This window comes from Microcaecilia unicolor, chromosome 12 (assembly GCF_901765095.1).
Source record: "Microcaecilia unicolor chromosome 12, aMicUni1.1, whole genome shotgun sequence".
Lineage (NCBI taxonomy): Eukaryota > Metazoa > Chordata > Amphibia > Gymnophiona > Siphonopidae > Microcaecilia > Microcaecilia unicolor.
Window position 1 is genome coordinate 15,426,417 of NC_044042.1, and position 26,761 is coordinate 15,453,177.

At 40.7% G+C, this 26,761-nt stretch overlaps 1 protein-coding gene across 2 annotated transcripts in view; it reads right to left on the reverse strand.

Moving 5' to 3' along the window:
• Positions 1 to 26,761, reverse strand: part of DENND2C (DENN domain containing 2C) — a 151,902-nt gene that overhangs the window by 102,854 nt on the left and 22,287 nt on the right. The window contains exon 2 of one of the 2 annotated variants that reach the window (XM_030220812.1): positions 6,951 to 7,146. The gene's annotated coding sequence lies outside the window, so the exon portion shown is untranslated. Of the gene's footprint in view, positions 1 to 6,950; positions 7,237 to 26,761 lie in introns of those variants that run through there. The other variant, XM_030220811.1, reaches the window with a different exon arrangement.

Genomic DNA, 26,761 nt, shown 5'->3' on the forward strand with positions numbered 1-26,761 from the left:
CCTTCCCTCCGCCAGGGCCTTAAAAATGGGTCGTGGCTGGGTCTTCCAGCACGACAATGACCCAAAACATACAGCCAAGGCAACATAGGAGTGGCTCAGGAAGAAGCACATTAGGGTCATGGAGTGGCCTAGCCAGTCACCAGACCTTAATCCCATTGAAAACTTATGGAGGGAGCTGAAGCTGCGAGTTGCCAAGCGACAGCCCAGAACTCTTAATGATTTAGAGATGATCTGCAAAGAGGAGTGGACCAAAATTCCTCCTGACATGTGTGCAAACCTCATCATCAACTACAGAAGACGTCTGACCGCTGTGCTTGCCAACAAGGGTTTTGCCACCAAGTATTAGGTCTTGTTTGCCAGAGGGATTAAATACTTATTTCCCTCTGCAGAATGCAAATAAATTCATATACTTTCCACAATGTGATTTTCCGGATTTAATTTGTGATGTGCTATCTCTCACTGTTACCAATAACCTACCCTTCAATTATGGGCTGCTCATGTCTTTGTCAGTGGGCACACTTACAAAATCAGCAAGGGATCAAATACTTATTTCCACCACTGTATGTGTTACAGATATTCATGGTTTTTTTTTAAAATGCCAATTTGTGGTGTTCATTTTGTTGTGTACAGCACCTAACATGGCTTTTTCCTTTTTCACTGTAAGATTGTATTTCAGATTTTACTGAGTTCCGTATATAGAATTTTCCGTGGCACCAATTCTATAAATTGGAGTTTCATTTTAGGAGCCACGAAGGGGTGCATTTAGTGCCAGTTCTATAATGGCTTAAGGATGCATTTAAGACATTATAGAATATTAGTGCAGAGCCACAATGGCGTGGCAAAAGTTAGGTGTGCCTAATAGGACAGGCAATGGCTCAGTGCACCATGCAATGAATGCAACTGACAGTATTTTTAAAGTTGTGCATGTCGTTTCGCAACGTCCATAATCCCTGAAATTCTGTAAATGGCGATTAAAATTGTGCATGCAAATTTGGTCGCGTACTTAATTTGCGCACATAATTTAACAAGCCAGTTAGCGTTGATAATTGGGTGCTAATAATCATTATCAAAATTAATTGGTATTAACTGAAATTTACAAGCTCATTTTCAGTCATGGAGATCTGCACATAAATCTTACACATACGGTAGCTCCAAAAAGGTGGAATGCTCATGGAAGGGTCATGGGTGGATCAAGGGTGTTCCTGCAAATTATGTGTGCTGTTACAGAATCAGGGGGATCCGCACCTAATTTATTTATTTATTTATTTATTTGTTGCATTTGTATCCCACATTATCCCACCTCTTTGCAGGCTCAATGTGGCTTACAATGCATCATGAATTGTGGAAATGAGAAGAGAAAAGGCAATTGGTATTACAGAGGATTTTGGTATACATGATAATGATAAAGCATAATAGTAATATAACAAGAAAACATTTTAAGATAATTCTGGGTACATGTGGGGGATTTCACATGTGATGATCTTGGTGATATGTCTTGTTGAAGAAATGAGTCTTCAGTAGTTTGCGGAAGCTGGTTAGACACAAGGATTTACACTAGGGTTTACCTGGTGTAAATCCAGGCGTCAATCCTGGGGCTAAGCGTAGTCCATAAACAGCGCCTAACTTTATAGAATAGTGCTTAGCGCAATTTTTTTCTGTACCAATTTTTTGGTGCTATTCACAGAATTTGGTCCAATATGCCCATGTTCCACCCACATGTACACCTTCCTGACATTTGCATGCTACGCAATTTAGGTTAGTGTTTCTAAAATAGTGCCTGGCACATATACGTGTGCAAATTACTGGTGCAAATCACATACATAAGCGCTACTATTCTATACAGTAGGCACACTATTGACACCTAAATTTTGGCACCAGCTAAAAGAAAAGAAAAACCACGTTTTATACAAGCAAACAAGAAATCTGACTAAGGAAGTGGTATTACTAGGGAGGGTTAATGCACTGAGCTAGAGGTGAAGAAAAATCCAGGGATCGAGTTGGAGACTTCCTATTGCTCCTGACTTTCTTTGTAACATTGACCTAGTCTATTTATTTCATATGTCTTAGCCCTACCCAACTTTGACTGTATAATAAAACACTGTTCCTTCTCTCCTACCTCCTTAAAAAAGTTCTGTGCAATTCAAGCTACACAAGCATGCTTGCCCGACACAGGATGGGGGGCAGCTCCATAAGTGGGCTCCTCTTTTTGCTTCAATACTCTGGGCACTCAAGATTTCATTATAGAATACTAGTGTAACCCGGTATTCGTGTACCTAACATTTAGGTGCCCACAGTTAGAACAGTCACAGACCTGATGTAACTATGGGTGCCCAAATGCAGCAAGGGTGCATGAAAATTACTGCATTCTATGAGTGTGTGCATAAGTGGCAGCCCTGTCCATGTCCCTCCCTTGCTCTGCCTCCTTTCATTTACACACTGTGCCACTTACTCAAACTCTTATGCCTCGATGATCAGAAGCAAATGTGGGTGCTAGAGGCTTTTAGCGCCAGACTAGCACCCGCATTTGCTAGCACTGGATGATCGGAGGGCTCCAGCGCATGGAAAAAGGACTGCGTTTACACAAATAGCATGCAAATCATATTAAAATTGGGTCATTCTCAATGTACCACGATGATCAAAGAAGAGCGCCTTGAACAAGGGTGCTCTTACCACCAGGAACCCTACGCCAACTCGGAGCTGGAGTTAGTTAAGCAGACCAACAAAAATTATGCATTACACATTGAGCTTATTTTTTATGCTTTGCACTTTATAAAGGAAACTTGACAAAATGAAAACTACTACAGACTCCTTTTCAAAATCTTCATAGCTGTTCCTTACACCTCTTCACTGCTGTCCCGAGCACCAGGACACTGCAGGTCCTTGCTCTGGTCACAGCACTGAACTGCTGTACGACTTTGCTCTGGCCCATGTCATGCCTTTGCTTTGGACCGAACTCCAAAGAGGAACTTGCATTGCACACTCTTCCTCAGGCACTTCTTCCTCCTCCTTCCTGTTCTAGGCATGTGCTGAAGAGCTGTGCTCAACGCATGCGCCAGGTGCCATTCGCTCACTTTGCTCCCTCATGATCGAATCTAATAGCGTGAATATCATTTGCATACTATTAGTGTCAATCATGAAGGAGTTATTTTCGGGCGCCATTGGGGTGGTAAACTCCAGCGCTGTTCCGTGTAGCACCAGCGTTTTGATCATCGGGACCTTGCAGAATAGCACTTAGGTGTTTTGCTGCCACTTATGCATGTAGTATTCTGCACACTTAATATAGATGTATTTCAATTACAATTAAGTTACATATCTTACTTGAGTGTTGTTTCAATTGCATTTTAATGATATTACTCGTATTTTTAATTAATTTTGTTGTGTTCTGGTTAACATACTTTTTATGGTTAATTTATTTTCTAAATTATGCCCTTCAAAGGCAAGGTCAAGTTTCACTATGCAACAGATCATCAACCTATAGAGAAGTTTCAAATGATTACTACAGCCAAAAGTCACTGTTTTACATGAAAGAACAGAAATAAATGTCCAGTTAATTAGCGAGCACCAGACTTATGCTTATTATTATACACAGAATAAAATGCCCAGCCCAGAGTGCTCCTTCAAGAATCATCCAGAACAATCAAATTGCGCCTCAAACTAGAATAGGGTTATGGAAAGTACTGGTATCCAAAAAATGAATTAAACATTCACTGAAAGTGATCTCTTTCATTCACAAATAGGCCAAATAATCTGCTGAATATAAAGGAGGTAAATTCTATAACAGGGCCCAACATCTAAGTGCCATATTACCGTGGGTAGTGAACCTATTCTATATGAACACTTTACATGCATTTAAGCATCCCAAATCAACATGCCTAAATGTAGGCGTGAACATTTATGACAGGTCTATGGCTCGCATAACTGTTAGTGCCCATCTTCCCCATTATTTCTTATGTAGGTTTTCTGTTGTATTAGCTTGATTTTACTGCACTGGCGTCTGCCTCTGCAGTGCGCTGTAAGCCACATTAAGCCTGACGCTGTTGGGAAAATATGGGGTATAAATGAGATAATAAAATAAACAAAATAAAATAAATTTACACACAAAACTTACAGTATTCTGTAAGCTGCCCATGTGAATGTCAGCCTCACTGCCCTCCCCTGTGAATGTTTCTCTAGCAAATCAGGCACTGTGCTTTTGCGTAAGTGTACACTTATCCTCTTGAACGGCAGTATTCTATAAATTTAAGCATCGAAAGGTGCTTTATGTTTAGACGACATGTTATAGAATGAGGGGGGAAATGACCAGACTAATAGAGAAAAAATGGTAGAAGGTTATCCCAGCTCTAGCAAACCTCATGAGTTAAGTCTGCCTCAAATGTAATTCCAGTTTATGGTTATATAGTTAAAATATTTTCACAGTTCTCATTCAGATCACGTGGCTTCTAAGTCTGGAATATAGGTGAGAACTCAATGAGTGGAAGTGTTAGGTGGGGGAGGGGGCTGTCCTGCTCTAAGGGTCCTGGGACACAGTATCCCTGTTTTAGGGGACACAGAGTATTTAGGACTGGACCAGAAAGCCTCCAATTCAAAGGTGTGATGTTAGTTATTAACTTCCACTTTTAATCACTGAAGTTAAAATAGAAGTTAACTTTACTTGCACTTTAATGCACATTTTTACTTACATTTGATTTAACATACAATTTTAATTATTGTGCACTATATACCTCATAACCTTATTACATCTGAAATAAAGAAAAAATTAACATGAAAAGTAAACATAATTGTGTTACAAATTTAACACAGATTCTCAGTGCACTCATTACATCAGTCCCTTTGGAAGTAACAGCCTTATTAACTCTACACCTAATTAAACATCTCAATTATAACTGTCAATTTTATGATGAGCTCAGCTAGTATAAAGCTACTCTGTGGCTATTAATGCTTAACAGGTCTATACGCCAAAACTTTGTTGTTCTGCATACTGACATCCTTCCAAAAGAAATTAATTAATACAAACTGACCCAAATCTGTAAAGCTCATTCAAATAAAAGGAATAAGCAGTCATTTTGACCGCTAGCCATGCAGCCTCGTGAACTAAAATAAATCCAGCTGGATAAATAGATCATCTGATCAAAAACATATAAAAACGACTACCTTTACTTGTTAGCATTATTTAGAAAACCAACTGAATTTTCCACACCAAGACGTGGCTATCAAATTTCAGCATTCAAATGATATCACAAAAAAAAAAAAAAGCTTAAAACAAAAATGAAGTCAAATTAAATGTACAAGTCCCAACAGCAGGGCTTCCAGGGAAGAAGGAGGACAGGAAGTGCAATATTTTGAAAACATTCAAATGACCTACAAATACACAAAACAATGACAGGAATGTTTCCCTCAGTTAAAGGCAAAATCACTGACACATTACAAAATATGGGAAAGGGGTATGCTGTTTATGGTGAGACAAGGACATTTCTTTCATCAACACACATGAGCACTGGTGTATTCGTTCTTACAGTGGAAATGAGTCAGAGGGTTTCTTACCATCCCTTAGAGAAGAACTAAAGGATATTTTCATGTATAAAATGCAGGCAGATAGGCGGAAGAAAAAGTACTCAGCTTGAGGCATTTCAAGGTCTGAACAACAGCTATCTCAGCACCCCATTTATGACACTATTCCTACTGTTAAAGAGACGTTTAATGTTACAATGTGATTTTTTTTTTTTTTACTGAAAATTAATACTATTATAGGCGCGCTAAATCTATTAGCTCACCTTGGTAAAAGGACCCCATAATTTGGTACCATCTTCTTAAACCAATAATGGTTTTATTTAGATTTCTAATGTATTAGAATTTACTGCCAGAGAAATTACAACATAAGTACCTTCTGCCATTTACCTGCATTTTCATAAACTTTTTTTCATGAGTTCTTAATTTAAAAAGTAGTACCAGATTATATTCCTGTCAGTGCAACAATTCTAGATGAGACTGTTCACTGTTTAACTTTTAATACATATAGCAGAAAATTTCTGCTGTTTATGAATGTTATGCCATTAAAGTCTATTGAGCTATGTGACATGAGAAAGAGGGTGGCCTGTAATGAGTGCCATTCTGAAAATAACACTGAACAAGCTACAAGTATAAAATTGTGTGCTTGTAGCAAGACATTCTAAATGACACCAAAATACATTAATACAGGAACATATTTTATTATATATATATATATTTTTGTATTTACACCCTAATTACTGATAATCATACCCTGTCCTGATATCATTATGTTATGTTGTTATCCACTTACCCACTTCTTAATCAACATAATTTTCGTATGAACCTTAATAGCAATAATTATGAAATTCTTCTCCGTTAATATGGTTGCCATAATATTCCTATGCACCTTATCTGTTATATATACTCTGATTCTCTATTCCATCAATGTGATTGTAGTTGTATTATATTGTAAGCCACATTGAGCCTGCAAATGGGTGGGAAAATGTGGGATATAAATGCAGCAAAACAAATAAATAAATACAGCACAGGATTACTTTTAAATCACAAATTGACAAACTATGTCTTTTCTATATTTATTGCTGTAATTTTATCTCTTTGCTGTACCTCCCCTATCACTGTAAAGATAGGCAAGTTATAAAGTAATAAAAAATTAAGGGGGTCTTTTACTAAGGCACGCTAGCGTTTTTAGCGCGTGCTAATATTTAGGGCACACTAAACTTTAGAGACGTCCATATATTTCTATGGACGTCTCTAATGTTTAGTGAGCCCTAAATATTAGCGTGTGCTAAAAACGCTAGCGCCTTAGTAAAAGAGGCCCTAAATGAAACATTTATACATTGACCGTAATCTATTCAAACCAAAAAGTACATGGAAGACCACAAAACTAAGACTTAACAGAAAAGCCATTCTGAAGGAAAAAAGATTAAAAAAGAGTCACTTACTGTAGATTCTCTCTGCATTGAAATACGCCTTTACATTCTTGACACCATGCGTTCTAAACTGTAATATAATCCAAGGGGCATGCATCTTCATTTGTTATCTGTTAAATGAGCCAGCAGTCTCTCTTCTCTGGTCGATAGGTATTCAGCTTTGCATAAAGGGGTGTTCAGCTTGATTCATCTTCATTACCTTTTGTGGCTGATAAATCGACAAAAGTAAAAGAATGTACTGTGACAAACTAATTATTTCAGCTCACTACAAAGAGCAAAAGAGAACAATAAAATTACACCACTGTCTTAATCAGAGGCTCGAAAGTAGAAGCTGCAGAAACATGTTCATCACCTGGTTTGGGTGGAGCCTGCAATGCCTATGTCACAACAGCTGAAGAAGCAAAACTACACTTGCTATACATTTTAATTTTTTTTAAAAAGGACAATATAAAAATTCCCTTAAACATGGGAAATGAAACAAAAAATTCTGAGGCTACACACCCCTGTTTATCATAGCATAAACAAAAAGTTTGTTGAGGATATTTGACCATGTGTTGGTTTGTATTAGTAATGTCCACAGTTTTTTTTCTCTCTTTCTTTAGTTCTTTCATTTACATACAGATACATACTAATTTTAGTGCATACCCACAAGCATCATTAAATAAACCAGGTGCTAATATTGACATGTTTATTATGCACACAAATAATTAGAATACAGTAATGCATACACGTATGTGTGTACACATATATGTGTAAATGTCAAATTGTAAGTTAATACTATATAAAAAGTAATGCACTTAAGCATCAGGGCAATGAACAACAAACTACATAACAACCAAATTAAAATTCATCTAAAAACACCTAAGCAGTCATTGACTATACACCTTGGGGGGGAGGGGGGAGGGGTTTGTAATTTTATAACTGTGCAGGTGCCCAAAGGGGCACCTGATTGGTGTCTGTTCTATAAAGGAAAGTAGTCTCTTAAGCTAGCCTTAGCACTGGAGCAAGTGTGTGCCTAAATGCATACGTTACGCACATAAATGTGAGTCCGGCCCACACGCCGCACAGACTGAGCACTCGTGTACACTTATCAGCAAACATGCTACATAATATATGCATATTTTAATCTTATCGCAAACACTCTTTCTTATTGTATTCACAGATAGTCAATGCTACCACCATTCTAACTGAAATATACATTCATAGTTCGACATTATATGATGAACGGGGAGGGATCCTCAGAGTTTTATTTGACAACTTGCACCTTCTAGGGAACTTGTTCCAACATTTTTAGTGGTGTTGTTCACATCGTCATCGATCCACCCGTTTACTTTTTTTCTATAACTATCTATTTTTTTCAAGAATTTATACTTCACTTTTTCATAAAGCTCTCTTCATAAATCAACATCTTCCAATAAGTCTTCCTCAAATCTTAACATCAAAATATATGATGCTCATTGCACTTAACTTTAGGCGGCTTTCAGCAGCGATTTTTCTCCCGAGTCAAACCCCTGCCAACATGGCCAGGTTTCGGAATTCTTCATCAGGGAAGAGGTTTGCATCTGAATGCTTGCTTCCGCATGAAGAGAGCTTTATGAAAAAGTGAAGTATAAATTCTTGAAAAAAATAGATCGTTATAGAAAAAAAGTAAACGGGTGGATCGATGACGATGTGAACACCACCACTAAAAATGTTGGAACAAGTTTCCTAGAAGGTGCATGTTGTCAAATAAAACTCTGAGGATCCCCGTTCATCATATAATGTCGAACTATGACTGTATATTTCAGTTAGAATGGTGGTAGCATTGACTATCTGTGAATACAATAAGAAAGAGTGTTTGAGATAAGATTAAAATGTGGTATACGTATAATCTCCACACTAGTTAAAATAGATCCCCTGAATTACACAATATATGCATGCATTTATAGAAAATGCTTAACTACATATTTGTTCTGCTTCAAATGGCTGTCAATCAAATTTATTAAACATCAAACATTACACTTTATAGAACGCTACTTTTTGTGACCAGTAAGGGGAACATTTTTACATGCCTGTATTAGTGCAAAGTCAATAGATCATCTTACCCATGCACTCCAATATTCAAAGTGAACACACAAATATACTTTCATTTTGAAAATCTCACAGTATTACCCACAGGTACTTATATCTGCTAATTTGTGGATGTAGTTTTCCTGAAAAATAAAATTAAAAACTACTTGTATACTTTTGAAAATTCTCCCCAGTCCTGCTCCCAGGAATGCCTCTTGTCACTATGGCTAAAATTACACAGATACTGTAATGCCTGTAAGTTTACCAGGACTCAGGGAGTATAATTGTTTTTAAAATGACTCTCTCTCTCTGGTCTTAGCTCCAGCACACAAGCCTCTATGAATTCAGTGACGGCTGCTATCTGGACTGTGATGCACTGGAGAGCAGTGCACTGCTTCAGAAAAATTATCCTCCCAGATACTCTTTCCTAATGAAAAGTAAGGCATTCCATTTTGACAATAACGTTTGAGGCACTGCTGCTTTAAGCTAAACACATTTTTAAACTTTTATGGCCTTATTATACTGGTTCTTGAAATCCTTATTTTACTATACTACATGAAAGCAAAAAAGCACTAACTCACCACTCCAAAGATTCTATAACTGAAATTTAAATTTGTATGGAAAAAGGCCACTACAAAAGAACAGACATAAAAAAGGATCAAGTCACTCTTGGAATATTTCAAGCTTCCAAGAGTGACTTGATTCTTTTACATGTCTGTTTTTTTTTTGTAGTTGCCTTTTTCCCTACAAATACACTACACTGAAAGGTGTGTTTTTCACTTAAGAATGTCACTATACTGAAAACAACATTCACCAATATCTCCAAGGTCTTCAAGATTAGTAATTCCATTTCCTACAACAGATATCCAGTTACTGACATTGTTCTTGCAGTATCTGTATGACTGATTTCAGACTACATGACTGTACGTGTCTTTCCTTAGGGGAAAGAGAGATCAAGACCTGGCAAGCACACTAAACTCTTGAAGCCTGTCTTAAATTACACCAACAGCTTTTACATTATGAATTTTTTCACTGCCTGTTACAACAACCTTACATGCAGTATTAGGAAATAACTATCCCCCTGATATTCAGCCCATGGTGAGCATTTTTTTTTTACATGCTGGCTGCCATGGGTTTTCTGTACTTGGATATTCAGAGCCGGTATGGGATACTGGCCAGCACTGAATATCCAGGCATAGCTTGGCCATTGCTACTTATCCAATGTACCAACAATATTCAGACCAGTATCCCGATACAGTTAGGACAGCCTTTTTGCAGGCAGTTATTCAGTCTGCTAATTCGGGGAGGGGGGCAGATGCAGAAAGGGCTTCAGCATATGGTTAACTAGAAGTCTACGAGCTCATTATGAGCCACAAGGTGCAGAAAGGACTTTAGTGACAAAATTAACTCATGCAGTAGGCATCCGCGCACAGCATATTAAAATGTGTTTAAATGCATGGTAAACAGGCTATTAGCTAATCAGCAGCAATGCAGAATAGCTGACAGTCTGTGGATGATGTCTGTAGTGCGAGAAATTTACTGAGGCAGTATAGAAGGATTAGAGACAGCCCCCCATCCAAACCCCCTGCTAGCTTTCTACATTGTTCCCTGGTAGTCTTGTCCCGTCCCCCCCCCCCCCCCCCCCACCACCACAACCAAAAAGTCCCAGTAGTCTAATGGCTCCTCTTTCTCTGATCCCCCACACCAACAATACAATCCCTGGTATCCAGTGGCCTCCCTCCTCCCGAACCAACCCCCTGTCCCCCATTTCAAGAAAAATAGTCCCTGGTGTCTAGTGACACTTCAATCCCCTCACCATGCCACCCCCGAGCCCCCTCAGACCCCTGTACCTCAGAAGAGGCAAGAGTGAGGCCTGGCTGCTCCTGTCACTGGTGCCACCCTCTTCAAAATTGTGGTGCAGCATCCCATTCTGCACAGTGAATCCTGCGATGCACTCGGCCCACCCACAAGCGGCTCACTGTCTAGACCCCCTCGACAGTACTCCCTTTCGCCTGAAGCACCCATTTTGAGACTGGAATTGGCAAGGCAGACACAACTTCTGAACAGCAGCCTGATACTTCCTGTGCTCTCTCCTCTGTCGGCCCACCCCCACCCCAAGAACAAGAGACAACCCCCTCCCGGACACCCAATCAGTCCCCATCCTACCACCCACTCCAACAGCAGCCCACCTCTCAGACCCCCTCCCCCCCATATCTTGCCACCCAGAGCCCCCTGAAGATATACTTCTCATCTCCATAAGAACCCCCTACACAAGTGTTTCCCAAATCTGATCCTGGAGTAACCCTAGCTAGTCAGGTTTTCAGGATATCCACAAACGAATATGCAAACAAGAAATCTGCATATAATGGAGGCAGTGCATGCAAATCAAGTTCATGCATATTCATTGTGAATATCCTGAAAACCTGACTGGCAAGGGGTACTTTGGGAAACACTGCCCTACACCTACCTGTAGCTCTCACCCCAGGCTTACCTCACTATCCCTGTGTTTCCCAAATCAATCATTGCTTTTAAATAAAAGCCGGCTGCCAACAGATGAAAAGTGATTGGGATGTTTCCACAGAAAGAGTACCTACAGAAAAAGCAGGTGAAAATCTCTACAGGTACTCCAGCTATTCCCAAACACGTGATATACAGATAAGTGCCTTTACAGAAGCAGGTTGAAAATCCCTGATCTAAGTAGCATATGCTAGGTAGGGATTGTGAACTGGCTCCATTTCTTTAAGACAAGAAGATCCAATCCTACTTTTTACCCTTCTATATACTAGTACATGAGTTGTCGTTTTATGTCCATGTATGCAATGTGGTTAAAGCAGAGGTTTTTTTTTTTATTTGTTACATTTGTACCCTGTGCTTTCCCACTCATGGCAGGCTCTATGCGGCTTACATGGGGCAATGGAGGGTTAAGTGACTTGCCCAGAGTCACAAGGAGCTGCCTGTGCCTGAAGTGGGAATCGAACTCAGTTCCTCAGTTCCCCAGGACCAGAGTCCACCACCCTAACCACTAGGCCACTCCTCCACTAGCAACATTCCATGTAGAAATCGGCCCTTGCAGATCACCAATGTGGCCGCGCAGGCTTCTACATGGAATGTTGGTAGTGGAATAGCAACATTCCATGTAGAATGTCCAATAGTAGCAACATTCCATGTAGAATGTCCAATAGTAGCAACATTCCATGTAGAATCTTCAATAGTAGCAACATTCCATGTAGAATCTCCAATAGTAGCAACATTCCATGTAGAATCTCCAATAGTATCTATTTTATTTTTGTTACATTTGTACCCTGCGCTTTCCCACTCATGGCAGGCTCTATGCGGCTTACATGGGGCAATGGAGGGTTAAGTGACTTGCCCAGAGTCACAAGGAGCTGCCTGTGCCTGAAGTGGGAATCGAACTCAGTTCCTCAGTTCCCCAGGACCAGAGTCCACCACCCTAACCACTAGGCCACTCCTCCACGCAACATTCCATATAGAAATCGGCCCTTGCAGATCACCAATGTGGCCGCGCAGGCTTCTGCTTCTGTGAGTCTGACGTCCTGCACGTCAGACTCACAGAAACAGAAGCCTGCGCAGGCTTCTACATGGAATGTTGGTAGTGGAATAGCAATATTCCATGTAGAATCTCCAATAGTAGCAACATTCCATGTAGAATCTTCAATAGTAGCAACATTCCATGTAGAATCTCCAATAGTAGCAACATTCCATGTAGAATCTCCAATAGTATCTATTTTATTTTTGTTACATTTGTACCCTGCGCTTTCCCACTCATGGCAGGCTCTATGCGGCAGGCAATGGAGGGTTAAGTGACTTGCCCAGAGTCACAAGGAGCTGCCTGTGCCGGGATTCGAACTCAGTTCCTCAGGACCAAAGTGCACCACCCTAACCACTAGGCCACTCCTCCTTAATCAACCTGTCCTGAAAACATTAAACCAACTGGCAACCCTAATGACAGAAAATGGTAATGGAGATAAAAGATCAGTCTCTAGCAGGGAGCACTCAGTCTGAACCTAAGAGAGCGTAAAGACTAGCCAAGAGCATAAGAAAAGGAAGCCTATTTGATGAGAGCATTTCTGTATAACCCACTAAAGCAGTGTGGAAATTGCAGCAGTCAATCTTCCTTTTCTTGACCGCTGCAATTTCCACACTGCTTTAGTGGGTTATACAGAAATGCTCTCATCAAATAATCTATGTTCTGCAACATTGTACTTGACAATTGTCCCAGTGGTGACTGTGATCATAATACTGAGTTCATTCATATTACACAAAAGTAATAACTCTTAAATGAGCTGCAGAACCAGAAAAAATTACTAATATAAAATGAATCAACTTCTTTAGGCTTTCATTCCAAAATATTTATTCCTGATTGTACCAAGTTAGAGCCTGCATTAAACTGTTTTTGGCAGACAGCTTGTCAAGACATTGTACTGATTTTACATTCTCTGTGAGTATATTAGAATACATTCACTATATCAAAATATCATTGATAATTTACTCAGGTCACTGAATTCTTTGCCAGTGAAAATAAAGGATAGAAATACTTATATCTAATATAATAATTCGCACCTCCAAAGTTCTGAAGCTGACTCCGTGGCAGCGTGGCAGTGAAGCCGTGTAGTGTTTGTAGGGTTCGTAATCGCGATCACTGCCCCACCCTCGAGGGAACTCTGTATAGTTGCCAGGGAAAGAAATGCGACGTCAGAAGGAGAAGAGACCAACCACAGGCGATCGCAATCGCTCTCAGTTTCCACAAACAGGAAATGAGGGCGGGACCAGAGGAACAGCTGAAACCACAGACTGTCTGAAGCGGCATCTGTACTTGCTGCACTTCAGTGTTGGCGGCCGAGCAGGAGGTAAAACGTTTTAAATAGCACACGTCCTCCTTGCACTCGCAGGCCACAGACACAGAGGGAGGGAGGCGCTGGGCGGCAGAAATCAGAGGAGGGGGGCACGGATAGAGGGGGAGTCCTGAGACGAGAGAGAGAGGGGAGAGGGGGGTCCTGAGACGAGGGGGGGGTGCTGAGACGAGAGAGAGGGGAGAGGGGGAGGAGGAGGAGGGTCGGAGGAGGGGAGAGGGAGAAGAGGGGGAGGGGAGAGGAGGGGTGAGGGGGGAACAGGAGGGGGGGAGGGGGCCCTGGAACCTTGCTAGCGCCCGTTTCCTTTCTGTTCGAAACAGGCTTTTTTTTACTAGTTTCTTTATAAATGTTTGGAAGAAAACAATGTCTGTTTTATACATGTGCAACAGTAAAGGCTACCCTTGTGTTATAAATTACTAACAACTTAGGAACTGTTTCCTAAATTTTTCTTAAATTCTGCATGGTTGTACACATTTGTTTGCCCTTGAGAAAGAAGACTCTCAACTAGAAAAAAAAAAAAAGATTCTGATATGAAACATAGGAAAGGAGTGCCTCTGTATGACTCATCCAGTAGTGATGAGGGTTTATGTCAGGTTTCTGTTTAGTTCTCCAACTGTTCCCAAATGCCAGTTTTGATACTCACACTCACCCTTGCTTGGCAAACGTCTCTGCTCAGGATCCACTACAAAGCTATGACACAATCATGGGACCACCCACAAAATCAAACCCCTATTTAAGCAGCTTTATTTATTCAGAATCTTAATATACTGTAAATCTTCAAAACTAAAATGCACCATATTTTCTGATTATCCAAAAAGCAAAATGGTTCTTATAATTTACTGCCTATTTTTTGGAAAAAGAATTCTTCCAGGGTAAGGAAAAGTTCCTGCAGTCAGGGACTTACAGAAAAGAATAGGATAAAAACATTCTCATATATGGGCATTGCTATATGCTTATAAATAAGAAATCAGATAATGGTAATGAATGCTGTTCAATATCTTTGAGAGTGATACTGTATGGTTAGAAAGAAATCTGTCTTTCTGCAGATCACATGAAGATCTGCAACACAAGGGACACTCCTGAGCGCACAGACAGGATGATAAAGAACCTTAAAAAAGCTTAAGGGGTAGTCTGTTGCTTGGTAGTTAACATTCAGTGCAAAAAAAGAGCAAAGTCTAAAACTAGGGAAATTCTACCCATAATAAAATTAAATGCTGTGCAAAAATGTGAAAATTCTGTGCAATTGTTATAAATTCTGCAAAAATCTGCATTTTTTGTTTGTAACTTTTTTTTTTGCATAGAATTCCCTCAGCTAAAATGTGTGGCTCTTCCATGCTCCAGGATTAACATCACCATAGCTGTCTACTAGTCCAGAGGATTCCCAACTTCCCCAGCAGTTTCACCCCTTACTAGCTTGAACTCTTCCCTTAAGATTCTCCCTCCATACCTCTCTGCCAAACCTGCTCCCAGAAAAGACACCCAGAGCTCTCTCTCTCTCATACCTTCCCCTAGTGCACACATTCCCAGCACTCATCGCACCATAGCTCTCAGTTGATCTTTGTCTCCAAACCAAGTGCACACTCTATCATAATTTTCTCAATTTCCCAGCACTCACGGCATCATAGCTCTCTCAAACCCATCCCCCGGTGCACTTCTCTTTCAGCTCATAGATATACCCACACATCCACTGCTCTCCCCCCCCCCCCCCCACCATGGTATCACCATACTTCATCTATAGCACCCCGTACCTTTGGCATACTCACCCTTCCATGAGCACTCCCTCCTCAGCTACTCCTCGTTCCCTAGGTGGACGGACACAGATACTGGTTCCATGAGGCAGAGCACGGAGTTGGGGAGGAGTAGGGGGGGAGTGAGGGGTGGTGGGGGGCTTTGTTGGGAGAAAACGGAAATGAGAATGGTACATGAAGACTCGCACGTAAATGTTATCCTTGGTTGCAATCTTTATGCTGGCTGTATATGTCTGGTTATATCTGGTTAGAAGTTGCTGTTAGCAGGTTTACTATGCTTGTTGTGTGAACCATTCCTTAATAAAGATATTTTTTTTTAAAAGGAAAGGAAAGGAATGGAAAACAAAAATGAGAACGTTATAATACGACCGCACCTTGAATATTGTGTTCAATTCTGGTCGCCGCATCTCAAAAAAGATATATTGGAATTAGAAAAAGTACAGAGTAGGGCAAAGAAAATGCTAAAGGGGATAGGATGACTTCCCAAAGTGGCTAGGGCTCTTCAGCTTGGAGAAAAGATGGCTGAGGGGAGATATGATAGAGGTCTATAAAATAATGGGTAGACGTGAATCGCTTGTTTACTCTTTCCAAAAATACTAGGATTAGGGGGCACGCAATGAAGATACAATGTAGTACATTTAAAACGAATCAGAGAAAATTTTTCTTCAATCAGCGTATAATTAAACTCTGGAATTTGCTGCCAGAGAATGTAGTAAAAGCAGTTAGATTAGCAGGGATTTTTAAAAAAAGTTTGGATAGCTTCCTAAAAGAAGAGTCCATAAATCATTATTATAATGGAGAAAATCCACTGCTTATTTCTAGGATAGGAAGCATAAAATGTATGGTACTGTTTTGGGATCTTGCCAGGCACTTTGGTCTGTCCCAGTATGGCAATACTTATGTACTTATATAATATTGCCATCATGATCTAAGTTCAGAACCTCCATGGTTTTCCTCACAGCTACAAGCTTTTGATTTTGGAATAGAGACCCAGACAGTATCTGAGCCTTGATTTCAATAGTCAAGCACACTCTACTAAACAGGCCTGCTAAAGAAAAGACCTGGTACAAGAGCAAGACTGGAAAATTAAGAAGAGGAATGAGAAAGGATTGAAATATAAAAATATACTGCATGCAGCGTAGTCTCTCTCATATTTATTACTAAACAAGTGCCAAGTATGACTGCAATCAAAACACACACCCTGCCTCACGTTGTGCTCTCAAGTGATCTCATTTCCTTTGCTCCAGAGTTCTTGGTTCTGTAACACTTAACAAAATCTGAAAGAAACATGAAAAGCTCCATCTCAGCTGAGTTTATTCAGGTGGGTAACTACTTAAATCTGTGTTTTAGTTTTTTGCTTTAATGAAATGTGTTACACATTGTATTGTTATTGGCAGTAGGGACTAGTAATGAAAAGGAGAGCAGAGTAACTTAATCTTTCAGTAAAGATACAGTTGATAATGAAAGGACCCTTTTACTAAAGTGCGTTAAGCAGTGAATATGTGAATTAGTGCATGGCGTAGTGTGTGGCCATGGTAACTGTTACCATGCTAATTCAAATGCTTTAGTGCATGGTACTTTACCATACAGTCACTGATGTAAACAGCATGAATGTACTTACTTGGACCATGCAGGTCTTTTTCTGCCGTCATCTACTATGTTACTAAGCTATGTTACTTCCTGCACTATCTGCAACTGCACCTACCACATATTAAAATACTTTTCTGTGTGGTAAATAGCGAGATGCAGAGAACATCTCTAATAGTTAGAGCACAGGCTCTGCACTTATCACTCATTAAAGTTTGCATGTAATATGTGGTAAATGCCAAACTTTACCACATTTAGTAAAAGGGCCCCTTAGTACGAAGAAGAGGTTCTAGTAGAAGGGAAGTAAGGCCAGTGTCAGGCTGAATTCTATGGTCTGTGTCCCAAAAATGGCAAAGACAAATCAAGATCATATTTTAGATCACATTCATAGCATATGATATATCTCAGGAGATAAAGAGGAAGATATTTTGAAGTTAATAGTGAGTAAAATGGTTAATGCAATGGGGCTGAGAACCTGAGACACCGGGTTTGATTCCCACTGAAGCTTTTTGTGACCCTGGGCAAGTCACTTAACCCGCCATTGCCCCAGGAACAAAATTTAGATTGTCAGCCCACTAGGGACAGAGAAAGTACCTGGATATAATAAATGTAAACCACTTTGGTTGTACCACAGAAAGGCAGAATATCAAATCCATGACCCTTTGTCAGTTAACAATGTTGCTGGATTGTTGGTTTAAAATTAGGTAGATGTGATTATGCTGCAACCAAAATTATAAACCTCTCATAGTGGCTCTGGTCACACTGTTGGGCAGACTGGATGGATTATGCGAATCTTTGTCTACCATCATGGGGACAGGATTTGATATACCGCCTTTTGGTGGCTACAATCAAAGTGGTTTACATATTATATACAGGTACTAATTTGTGCCTGGGGCAATGGAGGGTTAAGTGACTTGCCCAGAGTCACAAGGAGCTGCAATGGGAATTTAACCCAGTTCCCCAGAATCAGTCCGCTGCACTAACCACTCGGCTACTCCTCCACTAGCAACATTCCATGTAGAAGCCTGCCGTTGCAGACCACCAATGCGGCCGCACAGTCTTCTGTTTCTGTGAGTCTGACGTTCTGCACGGCCGCGTTGCTGATCTGCAAGGGCAGGCTTCTACATGGAATGTTGCTAGTGGAATAGCAACATTCCATGTAGAATCTCAAATAGTAGCAACAGAATCTCAATAGTAGCAACATTCCATCTAGAATCTCCAATAGTAGCAACATTCCATGTAGAATCTCAAATGGGGAAAGGGAAATGGGACTTGATATACAGCCTTTCTGAGGTTTCTGCAACTACATTCAAAGCGGTTTACATATATTCAGGTACTTATTTTGTACCAGGGGCAATGGAGGGTTAAGTGACTTGCCCAGAGTCACAAGGAGCTGCAGTTCCCCTGGTTCACAGGCCACTCTACAAATCATTAGGCTACTCCTCTACTATGTTACTATCCCCCGGATTCAAATATATGACAGCCAACTTTGGATGCAGAAATTTGTGTACAGATCAAAGATGTGCATGCAAATTAATTAGCTAACAAGCCATTAACTAGCAATAAATTGATGTTATCAATTATTGCAGTTAACTAGCATTAGACTTTGCATGCACATCTCCCTGCACACTATTCTATAACCCCACATGCCTAAACCCACTAGTGCGCAACTCAAAAGAAGGCATGGCCAGGGGAATTTCAAAAATTTGCATGTGGAGATATAAATATTGCCATTCCTGCACCCAAGTGCCAAGAGTTGGGAGCCAGCATTTATACCAGGTTTCAGCTGGCGTAAATATTGGTGCCCAAATCTGGATGTGGGAATGGACTCTAAGCGCTATTTTATAAAGAGTGCGCAACTCAGTGCTCTTTATAGAATAGCGCATGCAGGATTTGAGAGGGTGGGTGAGATCATAATGGGGAGGGAGTTGGGAGAGGAAGGGGGGAGGAAGATAAGGATTTATAATAGGATACGAGTAGTTAACCTAGATAAGGGGGTTGGAAGGGGAGTTGGGAGGGGGGGAAGAAATGTTAAAGCTTAGATGGTGTACTTACTGCATTGTCATTATTTAGAGTGTTTGTTGCTCATGAGTTGTGTTTTGAGATGATGGAATGTTAAATTTCTTGTGCCATCAAAAAAAAAATTGTCGAATATAGAAAATTGTCGAATATAAAAAAGTTAATACAGAGGGTTGGGGGTGAGAAGTATCATCTAATTTTTAGTGTTGCACCTCAGGATGGTCACAAGAACTTGGACCCTGCAAGGCAAATTTGTTGTTTACTATAATGGTGGGAGGTCCAATTTAGTAAGGTTGTCTGTTGCCCTGGGAGGATGGGGTAGGTAGTCGGCTTCTTAACCATTCTCTTGTATTATACCTACTATTTGAATCGCCCAACCTTGTGTTGGCTCAAGAGAAAAGTTTTCAGTACTAGGATACGAATATTAAACCCTGAAGGGGTGGGGGTGGAGTTGGAGGGGGGGGAGAAAAAGTTAAAACTTTGATGATGAGATTATCACCATGCTTTTACTCAGTTTGTCTCGTTTTCAAATGGATATATACTGAGATCGTTGACTGTTAAATCTGTTATATCATCAATAAAAATTGTTGAAACATATAGAATAGCGCCCCGCACTGATTTTTTGTTGCGCCCAAATTTGGCCACCATTTACTGAATCCAGGCCTGTGTGTCTGGTTGTGCAACATTATGACAGAAGGTACTATAAACAGTATATGGAAGCTGGTTGATCTGATACATAACTTGTCTCAAGTATTTCACAATTTTCCTTCATAAAAACCTTGGAAATTAATTCATTATTTACCTAGTTTAGCCTATCATGATATTAGATCCATACTATATCTATTCGATGAACAAACTACAGGCTTAGACTCCCAGTACTATCAATATTATACTAGAACTAATTAAAAGTTCACAATAAATAAGTGTGCATCTCCTGTATTTCAAAGACTCTAAAGTTTGCTCCAAGCCATGTTATCTTCAAAGCATATATACAGGATATTGCCATATCTAAATCCATTCCTATCAGAGGAAACAGCCCTAAATGTCATGTCAGAGCAACTCCCAGAATAGCAATATTCTCAGACTACAAAAATGGGATAGGCAGTGCCCTTCCTACCCGCAATATATAGTACAACAAATTCCTCTGGTTGTACATGACTACATACAATGTTCTTTAATACGATTTACTCTAAAGAATATATTACTGCAAATTTAATAATTTCATTCTTGATCTTTCCTTAATTTATTTTCTGTTTCTGAAAAAGCAGATTTATTTATATTTAATAACAACGGGGCCAATATTCAGCAGGAGACAGCTGGGCAGGCTTCTACCCAGTTACATCCCGCTGACCAGGTGTTCCCCAGATTTTCAGCAACACATAACCAGACAGTACCACTAAAAATCAGGGGAGACCACCACAGCACTATCTAGTTAATACTAAGGCAGTGCATGAGCAGTTGAGGCAGAGCTGGGAGTTATCTGGGCACCACTTCGAAAATCTATTGACCGAATTGTTGTTTGAGAGCAACTGATAAATTACTGTTGGAAGTACCAATGTTGAAACAAATTAGGCTCAATGCTTACCAGGCCTCTATGATCCGTGTGGAAGATGCATGCTTTTGGAATGCATTGCGTTTTGAGTTAAGAAGTGTTGACTCTGTTTTATGTTTTAGAAAATTGTTGAAGGCTCATTATTTTATAGACCTCTATCATATCTCCCCTCAGTCGCCTTTTCTCCAAGCTGAACAGCCCTAGCTGCTTTAGCCTTTCCTCATAGGGAAGTCGTCCCATCCCCTTTATCATTTTCGTTGCCCTTCTTGCACCTTTTCTAATTCAACTATATCTTTTTTGAGATGCGGCGACCAGAATTGAACACAATATTCGAGGTGCGGTCGCACCATGGAGCGATACAAAGGCATTATAACATCCTCATTTTTGTTTTCCATTCCTTTCCTAATACCTAACATTCTATTCACTTTCTTAGCCACAGCAGCACACTGAGCAGAAGGTTTCAACGTATCATCAACGACGACACCTCGATCCCTTTCTTGGTCTGTGACTCCTAACGTGGACCCTTGCATGACGTAGCTATAATTCGGGTTCCTCTTTCCCACATGCATCACTTTGCACTTGCTCACATTAAAAGTCATCTGCCATTTAGATGCCCAGTCTCCCAGCCTCGTAAGGTCCTCTCATAATATTTCACAATCCTCCCGCAATTTAACGACTTTGAATAACTTTGTGTCATCAGCAAACTGAATTACCTCACTAGTTACTCCCATCTCTAGGTCATTTATAAATATGTTAAAAAGCAGCGGTCCCAGCACAGACTCCTGGGGAACCCCACTAACTACCCTTCTCCATTGAGAATACTGACCATTTAACCCTACTCTCTGTTTTCTATCTTTTAACCAGTTTTTAATCCACAATAGAACACTACCTCCTATCCCATGACTCTCCAATTTCCTCTGGAGTCTTTCATGAGGTACTCTGTCAAATGCCTTCTGAAAATCCAGATACACAATATCAACCGGCTCACCTTTATCCACATGTTTGTTCACCTCTTCAAAGAAATGTAGTAGATTGGTGAGGCAAGATTGCCCTTCACTAAATCCATGTTGACTTTGGCTCATTAATCCATGCTTTTGAATATGCTCTGTAATTTTGTTCTTAATAATCGTCTCTACCATTTTGCCCGGCACCGACGTCAGACTCACCGGTCTATAATTTCCCGGACCTCCTCTGGAACCTTTTTAAAAAATCAGCGTTACATTGGCCACCCTCCAATCTTCCGGTACCACACTCGATGTTAAGGATAAATTACATATTTCTAACAATAGCTCTGCAAGCTCATTTTTCAGTTCTATCAGTACTCTGGGATGAATACCATCCGGTCCAGGAGATTTGCTACTCTTCAGTTTGTAGAACTGCCCCATTACATCCTCCAGGTTTACAGAGAATTCATTAAGTTTCTCCAACTCGTCAGCTTCGAATTCCATTTCCATCACCAGTATCCCACCCAAAGCAGGTTCTGGTATGGCGCTAACAGCCTCTAGCGTCTGCGTTTGCTTCTGATCATCCGCCCATAAGAAATTCAGTGCAAACCAACAACTTGGAAAACCGAAAGAGAGATATGAAGTGACTTGCCCACAGTCACAAAGAACTGCACAGCTGCAATTCAAAGTCACAGATGATGACTACCAAGTCATAATTTCATTCTCTGATATAAAGACTATGCATTCAACCAACCGATGAAAGTGTTCTGCGTACCTACTTAGTGCTAATACTCTGAGTCATTTAAGGGATACACAAAGTGGAAGAGAGAAGGAAAAAGATGTTTTTCTCTCTGGTTTCCCTAAAAAAGATTCTCTGCGTGTGCTTCAGCCCAGTTCTACACGAAACCTCTCCCTAACAAACTGATTATGAGTGGGAAGTGTGTGTCAACCTTACTCAGAAACAAGATGTCGGTGGCTGTATCTGTCAGCTAACTCTGGCCAGGAGTTCGCTCTGCATGCAGCTATCAGATGAAGAGGAAAGAAATTTGTTCTCAGCATGTGCTGTACATGAAAGGTGCTGATGCAATTGTGTACTCCCTCCTACAAGCATCCTAAACTAGGTCACATACATTTTGCACTACCACAATTAAATTATCTGGCTTTCAACGTTTTACTAAATTTTCAAATAATGGAGAGTAGCCTACTGGTTAGATGCTGGAAACCAGGATGCCAGGGTTTCAAATCCTGTATCTCCCACCAATGTTCCTTTTGATCTTGGACAAATCACTTCACCATCTATTGCCTCAGCTACAAATTTAGAAGCCAATGCAAGTTAGTTGCCTTGTTCATGCAAAAGATTTCTATACAAACAAACTAGCTGTGTAGCAAACTTCTGCATCAACCAGAGTTTCAATGGCAGTAGAAAAAAAAAAGGTAAGTACACTTCAAAGAGCTGTTCTATATGACACTGCATGACAGCAGCTCATAATTTCAGAACAGCAGTAAAATTTCACACGTAAAGTGCTACGAACAAAACTTTTACTACATGCGAAGGAGTCATTTTCTGAATGTTTTTGCAGATGGAGTCTTATGAACATAAAGTCAAAATAAAGACCTTTCTGTGCCTTTTCTGAAAGACATTAACAGGTTAAGTATATCGGCCTCCTCTAGACTGTTAGCCCCGTGGGTAAGAAAAAGCCTAATGCACCTGAATACAACTCGCCTTGAGCTTGGATTTGTAAAGACAAGTAATTAAATGTAAAATCCAAATCCAAAATCATCTAAGGAGACTATTCAATCTAGCACCTTGCTTGCAAGTAATTGGTATCCTCACATTCTCTTGTGATTCCTCACTCAAACATCAGGAGTGATAAACAAGCAGTGGATCTATTTAGACCTGCAGAACAGAATAACAATACACCTTTGCCTTTGGCAAGGGTGGCATTAGGATCCCCCGTTCAGTACATCTAGAGAACCTTTTTATTTCAGTTTCCATGTCAGAGAAGTAACTTGCAAAACCAGAAGCAACTTGCTTGGAGAAAAAACAGTTTGCCTTCATTCAAGCCTTGCTTTAATAATCTAACTACTAATAAAATAAGGCACAGTGCTATAAAGTGGATTAGGTTTTTGTTTTATTTACCTCTCAATACTCAGAACATACAATTACATAACCATTTTTCTGATTAAATTTTGACCAATATCAGAAACATAACAATGCAAATATCTTCACTGCAAGAGCTTCTGCTTCTGTACATCACGATGGTCATTTTACAACAAAGCAGAAAGGTACCTATTTGAAGTCTATTTCATAAAGATATAAAAGGGCAATTTGATAAGCTGGTGCCTAAATTTAGGTGTCAGCAATGCACCTACTACCACTACTACTAATAGCATTTATATAGCGCTACCAGACGAACACTGTACATTTGACATAGAGAGACAGTCCCTGCTCAAAGAGCTTACAATCTAGGTAAAACAGACAGACAAGACATTATGGGCAAGGGAATTACAGGGTAAAGAGGAACAGGGGAGAAGGAGGGCAAATGAGTAGTGGTTACTTCTCAAAGGCAGTAGTGAAAAGGTGAGCTTTCAGCATAGTTCTTTAAATACTCTTGATGTATATTGTCTGATCCAGTTTTTCTAGCTCTTTTTGATACTCCTGAAATCGACTTCGCCTCAATTCCTGTTTGGATCTGTTTTGTACAGTCCTATTCCCAACCATTCTGCCAAAATTCCAGTCCGGCATCTATCCCCTCTTTAGGGTAAACAGTAATATTTCTCAAGCAAATTTTTTTCTCATCAGTCTGTATATATATTTCTCCCTTTCCCCATTAAGTCACTGATAGCACCTAATTAGTAGAACTTATGCACATGACCGGGCGTCAATAACTGACAGTAATACACATAAGTGCTACGCACTATCCCATAAACAGTGACCCTAAATCACTTACCCACGGATTCTATAAATGGCGCACAAATTTGGGCATGATCCCGAGATCCGCACACAAGTTAATGAGCCATTAACAATTAATAATTGGCTAACAATCGATAACTGACATTAATTGGCTCTAATTTGGATTTGAGCATGGATCTGGCTGAACGCGATTCTATAAAGATCCATGCCAAAAATCTCTCACACACAACCCAAAAGGGGGCTGGCTATAGGAAGGGCATGAGATGGTCAGGAGCATTCCAAAGAATTACCCGCAATGTTAATTTTGGGACTGAGCGCCCAAGTTACGCATCAGGATTTACACCAGGTTTTAGTTAGGATAAGTCCTCACTCCCAAAGTTGGACACCGGAATACGCGTTAAGGAGAAATTAGACCTTACCTGCTAATTTGATTCCTTTAGTCCCTCCAGACCAGCCCAGATTGAGACTGATGGGTTGTGCACGCCTTCCAGCAGGTGGAGACTGAGAACTGTGACTCTTGAGTGACAGCCAGTAAGAGCCCCTGTCTAACATAGAATGCTCCAGTAAACTGTACCAAAGCAAGAAATAAAGACCTCGATCTGTGCATCTGGAACCTGAGCAGCCATGAGCATCAAACCTACTCTGGGCTCGTGCAACTTGTCCTCTGTGCCTAACGACTTAAGCACGGCAAAACTGCCAGAACATGAGAGGACTGACTTGAAATATAACTTTTTAAACCAGAACTAGAGCAACACAGCTTTCATAACCCAAAACAACAACAGACATTGTAAAATTCACGGGAGGGTTCTGTGCCGGTCCGGAGGGACTAAGGGAAAGCAAATTAGCAGGTAAGGTCTAATTTCTCCTTCCTTAGTGTCCCTCCAGACCAGCCCAGATTGAGACTGATGGGAAGTAACAAAGCAGTGACTTAAAGGGCGGGACCCAACAAACCCGCTGTGAGGACACGCGCACCAAAAACTGCATCTTGCCTACACTGCACATCCAATCAGTAAAGCTTCAAAAAAGATTGTAAAGACGACCAAGTGGCCGCTTTACAAATGTCCAAAGGTGGCATCAAAAAATGCTCAGCCCAAGAAGCAGCCTGAACTCTGGTAAAATGAGCCTTCACTCCCTCCGGAATGGGCTTGCAAGCTAAAAGATAAGCGGATGCTATCATTTCCTTCAACCACCTACACAGAGTGGGCTTAGAAGCCGCCAAACCTTTCCGAGAACCCCTAATCAAAACAAAAAGGCAATCTGTCTGCCGGAGGTCTTCTGTAACACGCAGGTAATGCTTGAGCGTCCACCTAACATCCAAACACTTGAGGCGACGCTGTTCCTCCGAACCAGAATAAGAACCCAGCACCGGCAGAATAACAGCCTGAGACAAATTAAATCTGGACAAAACTTTGGGAATAAACGATGGTACCGGGACGCAACACGACTCTATCCTTAGCAAATTCCCAAAATGGAGACCGACACGACAGAGCCTGTAACTCCGACACTCTTCTAGCTGAAGCAATAGCCACTAGGAAGACTACCTTAAGCGTCAAATCCTTCAAAGTGCAGATAGATAAAGGTTCAAAACAGGGCTGCGACAAAGCAGAGAGAACCAAATTAAGGTCCCACAAAGGAAAAATCACCCAAACCGGAGGGCGGACAAACCCCGCCCCTCATAAAAAACAAACGACATCCGAATGTGCCACCAACGACTTCCCCTGCACTCGTCCTCGAAAACGAGAGAGAGCTGTCACCTGAACCTTAAGAGAAGACAGAGATAAACCCTTTTCGAGACCCTGCTGCAAAAACTCCAACACACTGGCCACTGAAGCCCGAAGAGGAGAAAACACAGAAAACACAGAAATTTATAAAAAAAGAAATAAATACTAAGTAAGAGACTAAAGGGCTCACCACCTTCCAACCTGCTGGAGACTGAGATTACTGGAGCATTCTATGTTAGACAGGGGCTCTTACTGGCTCTCACTCAAGAGTCACAGTTCTCAGTCTCCACCTGCTGGAAGGCGTGCACAACCCATCAGTCTCAATCTGGGCCGGTACGGAGGGACGCTAAGGAAGTGCTATTCTAGAAGGAGTGCATCTTCGTAGAACAGCGCTGAGCGTGAATTTTTCCTGGCACCT